Source organism: Thunnus albacares, chromosome 4, assembly GCF_914725855.1.
Source record: "Thunnus albacares chromosome 4, fThuAlb1.1, whole genome shotgun sequence".
Lineage (NCBI taxonomy): Eukaryota > Metazoa > Chordata > Actinopteri > Scombriformes > Scombridae > Thunnus > Thunnus albacares.
In genome coordinates, this window is record NC_058109.1 from 17940822 (window position 1) to 17956349 (window position 15528).

Sequence of the window (15528 nt, forward strand, 5' to 3'; positions counted from 1 at the left end):
TTTCTAAGTGGTGGGGCCTAACTTCTGAGTTACCTCATATGGTCCTTGCCACTTAGCCAAAAGCTTGCTCTTGTCTGTGGGTAGCATCACCAGTACTCTCTCACCAGGATGAAACTCCCTCTCCCGGGCAGCTCGATCATACCAGGTTTTCTGATGTCGTTGACAGGCCACTATGTGCTCCTGGGCCAACATGGTCATTTTGTCCAACTTCTCCCTCATCTGGAGGACATAAGAGACAACATTAACAGGCTCTTTGTTACCTTTGTCACCCTCCCTGATTTCCTTCGGGAGAGTTAGAGGTCCTCTTACCTCATGACCAAAGAGCAATTCAAATGGCGAGAAGCCTGTTGAGCTTCCCTATGAGCAAAAAGGAGATAGAGAAGCCATTGGTCCCAATCTGAGCCGGTTACATTGACAAATTTATGAAGCATTTGCTTCAATGTCTGATTAAACCTTTCTGTAAGTCCATCATTTTGTGGGTGGTATGGCGTTGTCCTCAGTCCCCTGATGCCAAGTAATTGGTACACATCCTTAAGCAGTTTTCACATTAACTTTGTACCATGATCAGTCAATATTTCCTTGTGAAAACCCACTCTTGAAAAACCTGAAACTAAAATGCAAAAGCCTTGGCTTTGATTGACTTCAAAGGGAACACTTATGAGCATGAATCTGTTACCTGATTTGCTCCTCTCCACAGGGCCCACAACATCCAGGCCAGGCATTCAAAGTGGGTGCTGATGACTGAAAGAGGCTGGATGGGAACTCTGATAGGGAACCTGGTTGATGTTTTCTGGCGTTGAGAGCAACTCAAGTTTTATGCTTCGCCAGGTGGCCAGCCCAGTGAATAGAGTGGCCCAAGCCCAGAACAGTTACTCTGGCTACTCTGGGAACCATAAGTTGATTCACTGACCCATGCTGTCTGAAAAGAATGCTATTATGTAAGCAGTACCCATCTTCATTCTCCATTTTCTTGCACTCTCTAGCTTTCTGAGGGTACTCAGCCAGGCGCTTGTCCTAGTGCTGCAGCTCAACAATGTTAACAGGAGTCTTGAAACCAGCAGTACCTCAGGTTCTGGTGCCAAAGAAGAAGACATCGTGGTGTACTGGAACTTCTCTCACTCCTGCTGCCTGCTGGATATGTACTCTTTGGCTGGCTCTGCATTAATCTCAGCATTATAAAATGGTAAAGTACTCAGACTTTGTATTTCCTTACATGACCGCTTTGCCTGGGCCCAAGGCAGTTTGGGTTACCGCAGTTTGTGACACACAGCCCTCTTGCCTGTTTACCCCTGCGCAGGCAAAATGACATATACTGGAGCAGGAAGGCAGACAGAGGAGAGGAATGAGAGGAGAATAGAGAGTGGTTCAGGGCGGGCTGGAAAAGCAGAGTGCACCTATTCCACGACAGGGATGGAGGGGTTTGGTTATTATCCTGACGGACGGTGATGACTTGGTGTGATGCAGCAAAAACACTCAGCAGTGTAGTAAACATCATGGGACAACCTAGGAACTGGATGTGCCTGTAACTATAAAGCTATAATAACAGTCATATCAATAATACTTATAAATATCAGGCAGCAGCTCATTAATGTTTTTCACCTGGCTGGTTTACTTCACGGCCTGCGGAGATCTTGTGATTCCCGTTCCCACTGGAGCAGAAGGAAACCCTGAAAACAAAATGATGAGAAAACAGGGTCCAGGTTGAAAAACACTGACACATTGGCTTGGTGTGACCCTCCTGTCCACACAAATAAGGATTCTGCCAGAAGCTTTTAGAGCATTATGGGTTAAAAGGGACCTATTTTGCTTTTCTTTATTTTCAGTCATGTATATAATGATACAGTGTTGGATGTTCATATTAAACGTGGCCAAAGTGTCAAATAATGAGGTAAATGTATGTAAGTAATCCAGGTGAGCAAAAAGCACAGGCTTCAGACTGCTCTGAATGCTTAGTTCCCAACAATTTTTTCTACTTTCAGCCCAGCTGATGTCACCTCATGAAGGATTTCTTTATATGGTCTGGTCTTTATATGGTCACCTGCTCTAGGCACAGCGCATGAGTTCACTGCTACACTCCACTAGCATTATGGCATTCTTACACTGTTTTGGGGGTAGTCATGCCTAGCCATGACATGCCTAGTTGAGTTGGCATGCTGTGAGTATTTTTCCATTACACAGCAGGGCAAAGTAAAATAAGTTGTTTACCTGTTGGAGGTGTGCTAGTCATCTGTAGCTTTTCATCAAAAATCTCAATGTGTCTGTTTCTACCTGTACAATTCCTCCCTGCATTATTTCTAAGTGATCTGTTGAACAAATAGCTCCAAATATATCCATATGTGACCGGTTTTTAGCACCGCTAACGAAGCTCTGCTAATTCGATGATGAACACTTTCCTTAAATCCTTCACAATAAAAGTCTCTTGTTATATAGTCATTTAACAGCTTAATATGAAGCAGTAAAGCAGGAAATGTTGGGTTTTCATTGACAGTAACTAAACGACTCTGATACGGCTGTCCCTCAGCAGATTTCTGGAAAGCTAACCAATCAGAACAGAGAGACAGCAGGAGCTAAAACTGTCTGTTCGGACAGAGGCTGAACTGAGGGGCTACATAAAGGGCCAGTATAAGATAAACAAGGAATTTTTTGAACAGTGAATTATGAAAAGCTTCTCTAGTGGAGTCCAAGAATAAAAATGAGCTGGAAATGAGCGTAAGAGGTCCCCTTTGCACATTAGCACTCCCAGGTTTCACTGTTAACAGTGAATCAAATGAAAAGCCCTATCTGATTTCATCCATCTGCAGGCAACTGTTATTTGTTCAAAAGTGATAAGGAAACATCCAATAACATCTTCATCACTCAACTTTTGCAGTTTTCGTTCTTTAAAATAGTGAGAGCAAACATGAAAGGAGTCACCTGGCTGAGAATGTCCTAGTGGGGATGCAGCGTCCGATGAAGAGCCCTCAGAGTCAGTGTCCTCATGAGGCCTCTCCAGTGGTGCAGGTCTTCGCCTGGGAGAGGTATGGACCTGTACCTCCAGCTGAAGAAGCTTAACTGATGTTGAAGGGCCTTAAATCGTTGTTCCTGCAATGTACCTCTTTATCCCAGTGGGCCTCTCGAGCTTTCTGCTGCCCTATATGGGCCTGAAGAATGTTTGCCAGGTCTGACATTGTGGGCTCCCTGTCCTCTTCAGTATCAATACCAACTGCCCCACCAGCAGCTCCACACTCCTCGCCCTCATTGTTTGTTTAGCTCTCTTTATCCGTCTGGGCTAGTTTGAGAATTTTGCCTGCTTTTCCTCCCCACATGGCTCATGCAAACAAAAAAGGAGGAAGAGAAAAAATGAAAAAAATGCACCAATGTCCTTAATTGAATGATCCCACCACTGCCACCAGTTGTCAGACAAAGCAAAAAAAGCAAAAGGACAAATGTGTAAAAAGAAAAATTGCTTTAATAAAGTTGAAAAATTTGATATCAAATGACAAAGTAAATACAATCTAACATAACATAAGAAACTAGAAAAAGTAGTTCAAAAAATTAGGGCCCAAACTAAGGTCAACTAAGCAATAAAGAAACTAAACTTAACACAACACAACCAAACAGACCTAATCTTCCAAATGTCACACAATGAGGTTATATACACACATGGACTAGCCCTACACAGACACAAGGGGAAACTTGACCAACAACAACATTAAACATATAACACACTTAAAAGATATCCAAACATAAACATATCAAAAGAAATTATCTACAAAGAAAGAATTAGTTTCCAGCAAAGGTCAACAAATCCATGCAAAAAGAGATTTATTTTAGACTTCTAAATTCAAGTCCCCCCTTCTTGCATCTCACTGGTGGCTTCTTCCACTTCCACGCTGTGCTTAAAAGGCCATTCAGGCCTTTTGCCAGAGGAGCCTGGTAAGATCAAAAACAAAAGTAAGTGTTACTTGCAAATGAAAGAACAATGTGACAGAATGTTAATTAAATTGTGTGCACCCTAATTAGAAAACAAACTGTCATAATTTTAAAGAAATGTTTAATATATGAACACAAAAGACTGTGTGTAGTGTAATCTTTTTTTTTTTTGGAAAAATGTCTGGGTATAAAATGTGACCAAATATAAATAAATACTAATACTGGTGGACAGCAGCTGATGCAGTTGCCACAGTGTTCAATGAAGGGGGTCCTTTAGAGTCATTCAATATCTTGTATATCTAGGGCAGAGGGAGAAAGGACATGAGTTATAAACATATAGATGCGTGGGTTTGTTTGTTTAAGATACATTATTCAATGAACAAACTGTGCATATCATTGAAAATGTGAAGCACACTTTGGATGTTTAAAGGCCCTGAAAACTTGTTTCTCAGTCAACTTCTTAATATGAGCAATAGGGTCCTATATGAACACAAAACTTTATGCTTGTTCAAATAGTTTTGAAAGATTTCTGTATCTTTTTTTCTGTGCTCTTCTTGGTGGTTTGAAGTGGGTGGGGATGTCATATGCTTCTGTGAACCAATCAGGATCGAACAACATTTGACAAAAAATATGATTACAACTGTGTGATTAGGCTTTTTCAAGATGAGCCTGGCCTGCGCAGAATCGATCACCGGCAATCACTGCACAATGCATGCTGGTTAGATTTGTGTCCCACATAATCCCAATTTACTCTGACGTCATGCACACACAGGCAGCTATAACCTCACAAGATCAAGGTGGCCACAGTTTTTAGAGCCAGGCACCACTGCTGCTCTCCACTGACTGCAAGACCCAGGGCATGATGGGAAATGCCTGGTTCAGGTACTGGATGCTCACAATTGGCTCAGATGTTGGATCAACAACACGATGTGTTATAGAAACTCTTCATTTTTTGTTTGATTTTAAAGATTTTAATGTAATTAGTCTGATACTGTACTAAGTATTAAGATGTGTTGATGACAACTTTTATCAGCCAAAGAAACAGAAAACATTCAGTAACCAAATATTACAGATAGACACATGAACATTACATCATTATTTAATTCTTCAGCGTTACGAACTGAAATAACATAAAACTTTTGGTAACAAGTATGACATGAAAATTCTCCTCTGTACAGATATTAAGCTCTGACAGTCTAAATATTTGATAAATAATGTCTATTTCTGCTCCTGTCCTCTTGCATTTTGAGTAGGCTATTGATTGGCATTTTTGTTTTATTTATTTGTTTGCACATTACAAAATACATTTTGTACTAAAATATTTAAAGATTTGATATGTTCACAGTCATTCACATATTACAAAAAACACATTTACCTGCATATACTCAGCTATACATTCATTTAAAGTAAATAAACATCTGTGCAGAAGAGGCAGTAAACTAAAAGCTTGTAGAAAGACTTCTGCCAAATACTCAAGATAAACAGAATTACATTAAATAAAAATTATTTAATTTCATTTGAAATCTTTATCTCTGCAATGAGGTGTGAATGAGTTTGACAATTCAGCTGATTTATGGTCAGCATGTTGACCAGCAGGTAGTTGTCTGCTTGCTAACGGTTGAATTTCTATGTAAAATAATTTAATAATGTTGGAGATTATAGAATAAATGCTGTCTTGATTTTCACAAGGTACCAGGTCATTTTTATAGGTTATACTCTATCATACAGAGACCCTTAAAAATAACAGTCGGTGATTGAGTAGCTACAAGCTTGAGTAGATTGATCCAATAACATTTGATTAAATCAGGATCAGATCTATTAAGATGTAACTATTTCTGCGACTTCCTGTATATTCTTTGAAGGCTGCTGGAAACTGTGGCCCAATCCCAATGTCCACACTCATGGACTCACGGACTTTGAGACACATTCCCGCTAAGTCTGTAAGGGCTTCGGGCTGTCCAACTATTAAATCGTAAAGTGAGTGAGGGCTAGTCTGCATTGCTGCAGACTCTGCTTTAGGGAATTACCCACAGTTCATGGCATTGTGACGTTAAACCAGTATTAAATATGGGGTTAACAGGGGAAGCCCAGAGGCATTGGAATAGGCTGGTATGCCTAAATTCACAAAGAAACACTACATTACCAAGGATTTAGGATGATACATAAAACACATTTGACAAAAATGAGTAATTTGATTATTTGACAATTACCTCTCGTCCACTAGGTAAGGCAAGCCTATCGTTTTCTTATGTTTCCAGATTACTGTCAGTCAAATCTGATCAAACTACACTCACACATCCCTGTGAAGATTTTCCGCAAAAATCCAAAAGATGTAACGTTTTGCATGCTCCCAAGTGATTTGCCTCTCTCCTGTTGTCAACAAACGACGGGCATAACCACACAACAACACAAAAATGCACAACAACACCTTGCAGATATTAGCTCTCCAGCTAATGAAACAGCTAGCTGCCTCTTTCAACCACAACACATTTCACCACAAAACACCTCCGAAATGACAAATTGCCCACTTCCAAGTACACACACAGCTAAAACAACATTATTTCCTCAACAAAGGAGCAGAAAACAAGCTCCAGAATGATAGCAAAACATAGCTTACCCCTTTTGCTTTTTCTGTTGGCAGTCCAAAGGTGGTAATAATCACACATTTCACAACAAAAACCACAACGCATTGCTCCCTGGGCCACAGCCTCTTGCTCCCTCACTGAGCCTGCTGGTGTTTAGTAAACATGGTTGGTAAAAAAAAAAAGTTGGTGGTTTGCAGGTTGGGTCATGTTCAGTTGTTTGATTAACGCATATTTTTGCAAGTTGGTGAAATTGGCTCTCACCTGTGCACAAATAGGATTGACAGCTCACTTAACAGCCACCAATAACACTAATGAGAAGGAATTTCTGATTTCATACCTAGAGAACCTTTAATCCTCTTATTTGAAAATAAACTGAAGGGAAAGGGCACACATAAGTATGAGGAGTAGCTGGTTTGAACCAGTACTTGTTGACTAAAAATACACCCTTGTTAGTTACATAAGGAAATAAGTTAACTCTAATTAATTACAAGTACGTATTGACAAGCTGCTGGGCAATTTTTCTGAGAAATAGCTTGGTAACCAACAGCTGGCAGCATTAGGTACCGGCCAATTTATCTGCGGGCATGTCAGGCAGCTCTTACACTTGAGCACAGGTCTGTGTATAAGTGTCAAGATATTACATTTAATGGGGAACAGGTGTTAAAAATGATTGTAAATTACATTCAAAACCATGTGAAGAGTGACAAGTCAATGTATGTGTGCATGTGGATTCCTTTTTGTCAGCAAGTCAAAATGTCTTTACAAAGAAGCACATCACATGAGAGGTGGTCAAAGGTGTCTAGAGGATCATTTTGCATCCAACACATTGTCAGACACTGTATCACAGCATACATTAACTTTGCCCATGTTCACATGACAGTTTTAAGAAGAATCTGACCACCAACATCATTGTCACAATGGTAGATGCCATTGCAAAAGTATATACAGTGCGTACAGGAGCATTGTCCTTTTACTTTAAGCAACATTAATGCACTGAGTTGGGATTGTTCTGTTGTAAGGAAAAGCCTTGAACACATCTTAATACAAGCATAAATAATGTGAGCTAAAAGCAAAAGGATGATAAAGTACTGGAACAGGTCTGCTTTCCATTTTGAAATGGTAATACATATGCAAAGACAATGTTGGACTCCGTAGTTTTCTTTGGGCCCCTGCCAAATCTGACCAGACATGTATAGCTGCATGTCATCATTCAACTGCTGGCTGTTGAAGTGGTGTCCAGCAAATGACATAGGTTTTGCAGATAATTGGCAGACTTTCTGGGGAAGACCTGGTCTGATAAGGAGAGACGGCATACATCCCACTTTGGCTCTCATATCTAGAAGTATGACTGAGTTTATTAGTATACCAAAAGGAGGAGGTGGAGTTGCAACCATTTTTAACTCAAGCCTATTAATCAACCCTAGACCTAAACTTAATTATAACTCATTCAAAAGCCTTGTTCTTAGTCTCTCACACCCAACCTGGAAAATTTTACAGCCAATTCTATTTGTTATAATATACCATCCTCCTGGCCTATGCACACACCTGTCCAGCTCCTGCTCAAACTCTCAGCCAGTTTGATCACCACACATGCCGGGGTCACTGACTGCAGCATAGCTTATCTGCTCCTTCTCCACTGCGATGAACCCAGCAAGAAAACCCATATAGGTTGTTAATGTTTAGATTGGGGGGGCGAAGTCGAAAACGTACCCTTTCACCCACTCAGACAGAAGTTCTCAGTTTGTATCCCTCAATCTGATAAATGTTTTGGAACACTGTAATAATAATTTGTGTTATATTTTAAAATATTTTTCTTTTTTTTTTTTTTTTTTGCATGTTTTCACCAGTACTGCCCACAGCTTTCCATGAGGACCACTCAACACCTAAATTCATGCAACTGGAGGTTAAGCACCATTGTAACTGTTGTTGCACTGTAATATTTACATTTCCAATTCCACTACTTTCCAAGACAGTCAAAGATTCGAACTAGCAACCTGCAACACACTTGTTAGTTTTTCCAACCTTTAGCATAACAGGACTCATGATGCCAATTAAAAAAATCTGCAATGTCCTTATGAACCCTGCTAATCTAAAGCCTGAAAAGTTAAAGTTTGAGATGTCTAAACTAAGTATAATTATAACTATGTAATCCTTAAATAACTGCAGAACTTTTTGGAGTAAAGTAACAGTCTAACATGGACTTTAAAGGACTAGTTCTCTTAATTAATAATGTAACTCATGAAAGAATGTAAACTGTATTGGAAAATAAAAGTAAATGGGGCTGCAACTAATTATTATTGTTAAATATGCACAATATCTATTTCCCCTGGGCTATTAAATCATTCACACTAAAATTCTAAATCATAGCCTCAACCCTTTAGTGAAACCAGTCAAACACACATCATTCAGACAAATAAAACTGCATTAAATCTGCATTAAACATGTCAATCTTTGTGTTAAGAAATATACCAGATTTGTTCAGTCTTACCAAAGGATCTTGTCACAAAGCGTTCAGGTTAAGTCCTCTGATGAGTGGGAATAATTTGATGACCAGAATGTCTTCCTGCTTACGAGTTTTCTTTCTTTTTCTCAGTGAATGAGACACTATTTAGCTACATTCGTGCGCATTTACGCATATTCGGACCGTCGCTCCCCCAGCCAGCAGCTAAATATGCGCTAAGAGAAATGGTTGGCATTGTAAAACCCTGCGGAGCTCAACTGTGGGGGTCTCATTAGGTCCGCCTCCTTAGCAAACCCTCACTTATAGCTACGCTGTTCGCTGTAGGTTTCACCACTTGGTCTCGTACAGTTAGAGAGTGAAATTAAAGGAAAATCAGAGATGGAAGCCACACTGGTTACTGTAGTCTTTGGCGTCAAGGATTTGCGCATAAATGGCTCTGCAAATGGTTTATGCGCAAGACGCGAGTGGTGCGTAAATCAAAAAGCTATCAATATGGAGTGAGTGTGAGTAAGTTGTTATTTTGGCATGAATTTTTAATGTGAAAAAGTCTTTTGTGAGACACACAAAGGACAAAGACCAGTTTGAATAAATGAGTCTTCAGCTGCTTTTTAAAGTTGTCAACGGAGAAAGCAGATTGTATGTGCAAGAGCATTCCACAGTGTTGGAGCCACCACTTCAAAGGCACGATCACCTTTGGTTTTCAGTTGAACAACCAGTAAGCCCTGGTCAGAGGACCTAAGTGACCTACTGGTGATATGAGGAATGAGCAGGTGTACACAGGTGCCTGACCATGCAGGACCTTAAAATGAATCCTAAACTTAATGGGAAGCCAATAAAAGGAAGATAAGATGGGTGTGATGAGAGTCATCATCAAACTGCAAAACACATGCATATACTAGTTAAACATATGAATTTAAATTTGTAAAACAAAGTATGAAACATGAAATGAAATACTTTGAAGCAATATCTGCAGCTCTGACTTGTTGGCTTAAAGCGTGAAGTTACTCATGTTCAAAAGCATGCGTTATTTTGATCCTGGGTAATTTTCTAAACATAGAACTGACCTCGTAATTGTGGAAAAAACATTTCTAAAATAAAGCTATACACATCTATTGTACAATAGATATACTATATTAATCTATGGATTAGTGGAAGCAGCGTTACCTCTACAACCTTCTGCTGTCCTGATTGAAGAATATGGCATTTAGTTAGTCTCAGAACTCGCGCACATAAAAACTGCGTTATTATGGATCCCACTGCTTTTCTTGGCAAGACACGCCCTGCATAGCATTCAAATGCTATGATTGGCCAGGGGTCCATGCTCGTGCTGCTAACCTGCTATTTCCTAACTGTATGTTCAGTGGGTGTCTGGTGTTGAGTAATGGGAAACGGTAATTATGAAAGACTACGAATTAACAGTTTGAGTCAAGCATGAAGGCTGTATTATGTGTAGCTTGGAAAATAGCAGTAGGAGGCACTGAATTTGATGAATTTACTGATTATCAGACAAAGAAGTAGCACAACAAACCGACTCTCACTTGCTCTCCTCTTAACCGTCTCCTCCTGTTTGTTTTAGAGGCAAGGCAACCATCTGGCAGCTCAGGGATCCCATTTTGTTCTTTCCTTTCTTCCTTGTCAGAACTCTTTTCCCGGGACTGCTGCTACAATGAGGAGCTGCACTGCCGCATGCTGGCCACAGCTCACTGCAGGATGGATAAACATGTTGCTGAGGTCCGCCATTTGAAATGCAGTTTTGGGAAGTTTTGGAGGTTTGCACCGTCCACCAGCACCGGCTGCTCTCGCCTCAGCTCCCAGCACCAACACCGCACCGGGCTGCCCTGTGATTCTTTTTATTTTTGCATGGTGCAAACTTCTAAAACGTCCTGAAACTACATTTCAGACGGCCAACCTCAGCAACATGTCTATCCATCCTGCAACTCCTCAGTGCAGCAGCAGCAGTCCTAGGAAAAGAGAAGAAATAAAAATTCAGTGCCCCATATAACTATTTTCCAAGTTACACATAATACAACCTCCAAGCTTGACTCAAACTGTTGACTCATAGTTCTTCGGAATTCCCATTACTCAACACCAGACATCCACTGAACATACAGTTAGGAAATAGCAGGCTAGCAGCATGATAGCAGCACGAGCATGGATGCCTGGCCAATCCCAGCACTTGAATATTACATGGGGCGTGCCTTGCCAAGAAAAGCAGTGGGATCCATAATAATGCATAAAAACCAGGCTGATGCAAGTGATATGAGTACACAGAACAGTATCTGTGAGGGGAAAAGCATCCTCGCAAGGGAGCATTTCTGCAGTCTCGCTGGCATGGGGCTCTATACATGCTTGCAACTTCTCAACACTCACCCGCTTGTCAAGTTGACTTTTGAGACTTTGAAGGCGGGGGATGGAATAGACAATCTGCTCTGTTGATTGGTCACCTAGAATACTGACCATGGCTTGGCTGTTTGGTTTGATCACTGACACCATCAAAGACAGACAGTTGCCTGAGAGAACAAATGGAAACATAAATGATGATATTTAGCTGCTAATTCTCTGTTTTTGCACCATTTACACTTATGAAAAAGTGTTCTCTATCGTGTTGAGACTATCTCTCCACCCTACATATTCCATATGTATGGGGACAGACCCCCATGGGGGCACCTGATGTGGATTACTTTTGAAGACACATCACTTGTGGTGGCCATGCACTGATTAGCAACCCGTGATTATACAAGCAGCATGCATGCATTGCCTCTCTGATTCCCTGATTTCCATGGTCAAGCAGTCAGATGTGTGTGTATTTTAGGAGTAGTTGAATTGTGCGTGTCTAGCGTGTGTGTTTTGACATCAGCATTGTCTGCTTACCTTGTGTGTGGAAGAGCTGGTCTACGGGCCCCTCTCTGGATCACTGCATTGTCTTTCCTACACAGGCTGTTGATAGCATGGCAGCTTGCAGCATCAGCTTGCTGGTCTGCTTGTATAGGCATTGTCTCCTGTGAAATCTAACCTTGTCAGAGGTAGTGGTAGATGTGCTTCCCAGCTGATCGCTACACTACCATAGCTGTGCTGTCTGACACTCACATCCGTAATCCCTTGTGAAGTCTGACTAGCTGGAGAATGTGAATGGGCATACTTTAGCCATGGGTTATTCCCAAGGGAAAGGTAAACAAACCAGAAAAGAGTAACTAAGATGCCCTCATGGTCCATGCATGGAGCTGTGGCAATTCAGGGACAGCTGGTTAAGACAGCTGGTTAAGACTGGGGCTATTCTAGCCTTGTATCAGCGCCAGCTGGCCAGACAGTTGGAGGAGGTTGGCTCCAATCTAGCTGCTGAGGTGCAGCAGGTGTCCTCACTCCTAGCTAAGCTTATGAGGGAGCAAGCGGTGGCAACTGGCAGGGCCATGGCCACCCTCTGATGGCGAGGTGCCACCTCTGGCTGTCTCCGTCAGAGCTGCAGGGGGAATATGGGCCTGTCTTCTTAGGCTGCCTGTGGTGTCATCTACTATGTTTGGGGCAGATGCAAATAACATGCCCCAGCAAGCCCAAGATGCCTGCCGGTGTGCTCAGGGGAGGTTGGGAAGGCTCCAGCAGGGTGACCTAAGGGTCCGTTTGGAGGCCAACCAGTGTGGTAGAGCTAAATGCAATCAGCTGAGTATGCGGGGCTGGGGCCATGGACCCCCCAAGCCCTCCCCTCAGTCCTGACAGGTCTCAGAACCCAGCCCCTCCGTCCCACTCTTGGGACAGTGTCTGTCCTGGGAGATCCTTTGGGCGGACCCCTGGCCTTCAATGGCAGAACCTTCGAGTTCTGTGTCCTCTCATTTGGCACATTGCTAGCCCAGCAGCAGTGTTGCAATAGTGTGACCTGGCTCTTGCAGCTCTTAGAGCACCTGGGCCTGTGTCTCAACAGGGGGAAGAGCAGCCTCCAGCCCTCAGAGTCCACAGAGTTCCTAAGCATGTGTTTGGATGCCGGGCCAGGAACTCTTTCCTTATCTCTGGGAAGACAGGTTGCCCTCAGGGTTTGGGGGCCAAGGTCACCTGGAGGTTGTGCCTTCGCCTCTTGGGATTGATAGCAACCACAGTGCACATTGTGGCTCTTCTGAACATGCACCCAGTGCAGCGATGCCTCCTGAGCCTTGGACTTTGCCCACAGACAAATCTGCAAGCCAGAGTGTTGGTGACATGCAGACGTGTAGCTCTCCGTTGGTGGGAGCAGCTGACCAGCTTAACACAGGGTGATGCACTGGGGCCAGTGTTGCATCCCCAGGTGGTGTCATCTGATACCTCCCTGGTAGGCTGGGGAGCCGTCCACAAGGGCAAAGGCATCAGCGGCCAGTGGCACAGACCCTGGTTAGCATAGCACATCGATCTTCTGGAATTGCAGGCTATCTATCTAGCTCTTCTGCGCTTCCTGCCAGAGCTGAGGAACCACCATGTGCTGGTGAGAACAGACAGTACAATGGCAGTGGCATATATCAACAGCCAAGGGGGCCTGGGCTCCCCTCATCTTTGTAGATTAGTTCAGATAATATGGGAGCGGGCACATCCATGGTTCAAGTTCCTGAGAGTAATGCAAGTGCCAGGTCACGCGATCCTTTCAGTGGATCAGCTCTCCAGGGGAGGACCCCTCTGCAGCAAATGGAGGCTGCATCCAGAGTTCAATGCCCCCTCTTTTTCTCCATAGGGAGATATGATCCTCCCTTGGGCATGGATGCAATTGCACATCAGTGGCTACAATGATGCCTTCAGATGCCTTCCCTCAAGGGGAGGGAGGGCATTCCTCCCCTTGATCCTCTTGCACCCACTCCTACAGAGAGTCCAGGTGGAAGAGGTGACACTCATCCTGGTGGCCCCCAATGATCTTGTTCTCAGTGATTGCACCCCTTCTTCGAGGACACCCCTGGAAGCTCCCTGTTCAGTGGGACCTCCTTTCCCAGGCCTATGGGACTCTTTTTCATATTTTTCCCCTGGGACTCGGGCTTTGGGCCTGGCCCCTGAGAGGGCCAAATTTCTAGCCATGGGGTTGCCCCAGTCTATGCAAGGGGCCCTGCCTCCATCAACCAGGGCTGCATATTTCTATTGTTGGGGAGTGTTTCAATCATGGTGCAACTCTGGACAGGTGGATCCCCTCTCCTGCATGGCCCCCGATATCCTCCAGTTCCTCCAGGAAATGCTGGAGGTGGGTAAGGCTACCTAAACTTTGAGGGGAATGGTGGCAGCCATAAAGGTAGCCCATGTTGGACCTCAGAAAATGGCAGCGGGTTGTTGCGACATTATTGCTCAGCTTCTTAAAGGTGCTCGTAGGGTTACTCTCTATCACAGAAGGCCAGCTGTCCTCCCATGGGATTTGGAGGTGGTACTGTCAACCTTACAGCATGAGCCACTTGATCATGGAAACAGTTGGGCTGAAATTGGTTTCTCTCAAATCAGCGTTCTTGTTGGCAATTGTGTCAGCTAAAAGAATGGGTGAGCTCCATGCCCTTTCAATGCATGAGGAATGCTGGGTGATGTTGGGGTGGTGTTGAACCTAAATCCTGCATTCCACCCTAAGGTCTAGTCTGAGTCCCACGCCAGTCAGTCTGTTGAGCTGCACCCTTTCTGCCCTCCTCAGGAGAGTGAAGCAGGGGTCAGTGGGCAGTCACTGTTGTGCCCTGTCAGGGCCTTGATGGTGAATCTTCATCAGACACGTGCCCGCAGGACAACAGACCAGCTCTCTGTCTGTTACAAACCTAACTGCCTTGGGCAACCACTCTTCAAGACCAGGTTCTCTCATTGGTTTGTGGAGTCAATCCAATGGGCGTATGAGACTGCAGGCAGGCTGGCCCCAGCAGGAGTGGCCACAAGTGGCCTCACTACTTGGGCCTTATGGAGGGCCTATCTGAGATTTGTATGGTGGGCTCTTGGTCAACCCATCCATCTTTATCAGGTTCCACTGCATGAACGTGGCAGCCAGCACCCCATTCACTGAGCATGTGCTGGGCTCAGTGCAGTAGGACATGGCCTGACATTTCATGCCTCTGGGACCATGGTTCTTCCAAGAACAGACTTCGGTTTGGAGTGAGGTGTTTTTTTTCAAAGCTACCCTTGCATCCTGGAAGGCTAGGTGGCTTCCCACCCATTACAGCTGGCGTCTTGCACCTAGGTCATGGGTGTGTACATAGTGTATATTTGTAAATAGTTCCTTTGTTTGAGCAGATAGGTGTCTCTGGTGGTGGTGATGTCTCATTTGAACTTAGCCGTCATTTCAGGCTCCCGCAAGGGCTGCTGGGTCTGCTTGGTTTCCTCGCGGTGTGTCTTACAGAGTCCCTGTGCATAAGGAATATGTAGGGTGGAGAGATAGTCTCTTCACTCAGGGAATCTGGGTTACAATATAACTTTCCATTAGACATCGTAGCAAAAGCCTGTGTAAATCCACCTTCAGATTTGTGAAACCTTTATTTTGCTTATGAAATAAGAAAAAAGGGTGATTTCGCTGATATTTATCCATCCAGACCACATTAGACTAGGTCTAAATCAAAAACCAACTTGCCAAATCTGGACTAGATTAACAAGGAGACTCCAGAGAGT

At 43.5% G+C, this 15528-nt stretch overlaps 1 long non-coding RNA gene across 1 annotated transcript; it reads right to left on the reverse strand.

Annotated features, from left to right (window-relative positions):
• Positions 1 to 3430: 3430 nt before the first annotated feature.
• Positions 3431 to 13538, reverse strand: LOC122980075. Its single transcript, XR_006402988.1, has 5 exons — positions 11830 to 13538; positions 11329 to 11468; positions 10497 to 10919; positions 4135 to 4211; positions 3431 to 3912 (listed from the first exon to the last, which is right to left on the reverse strand). It is a non-coding gene; the product is annotated as an uncharacterized LOC122980075 (long non-coding RNA).
• Positions 13539 to 15528: the final 1990 nt, after the last annotated feature.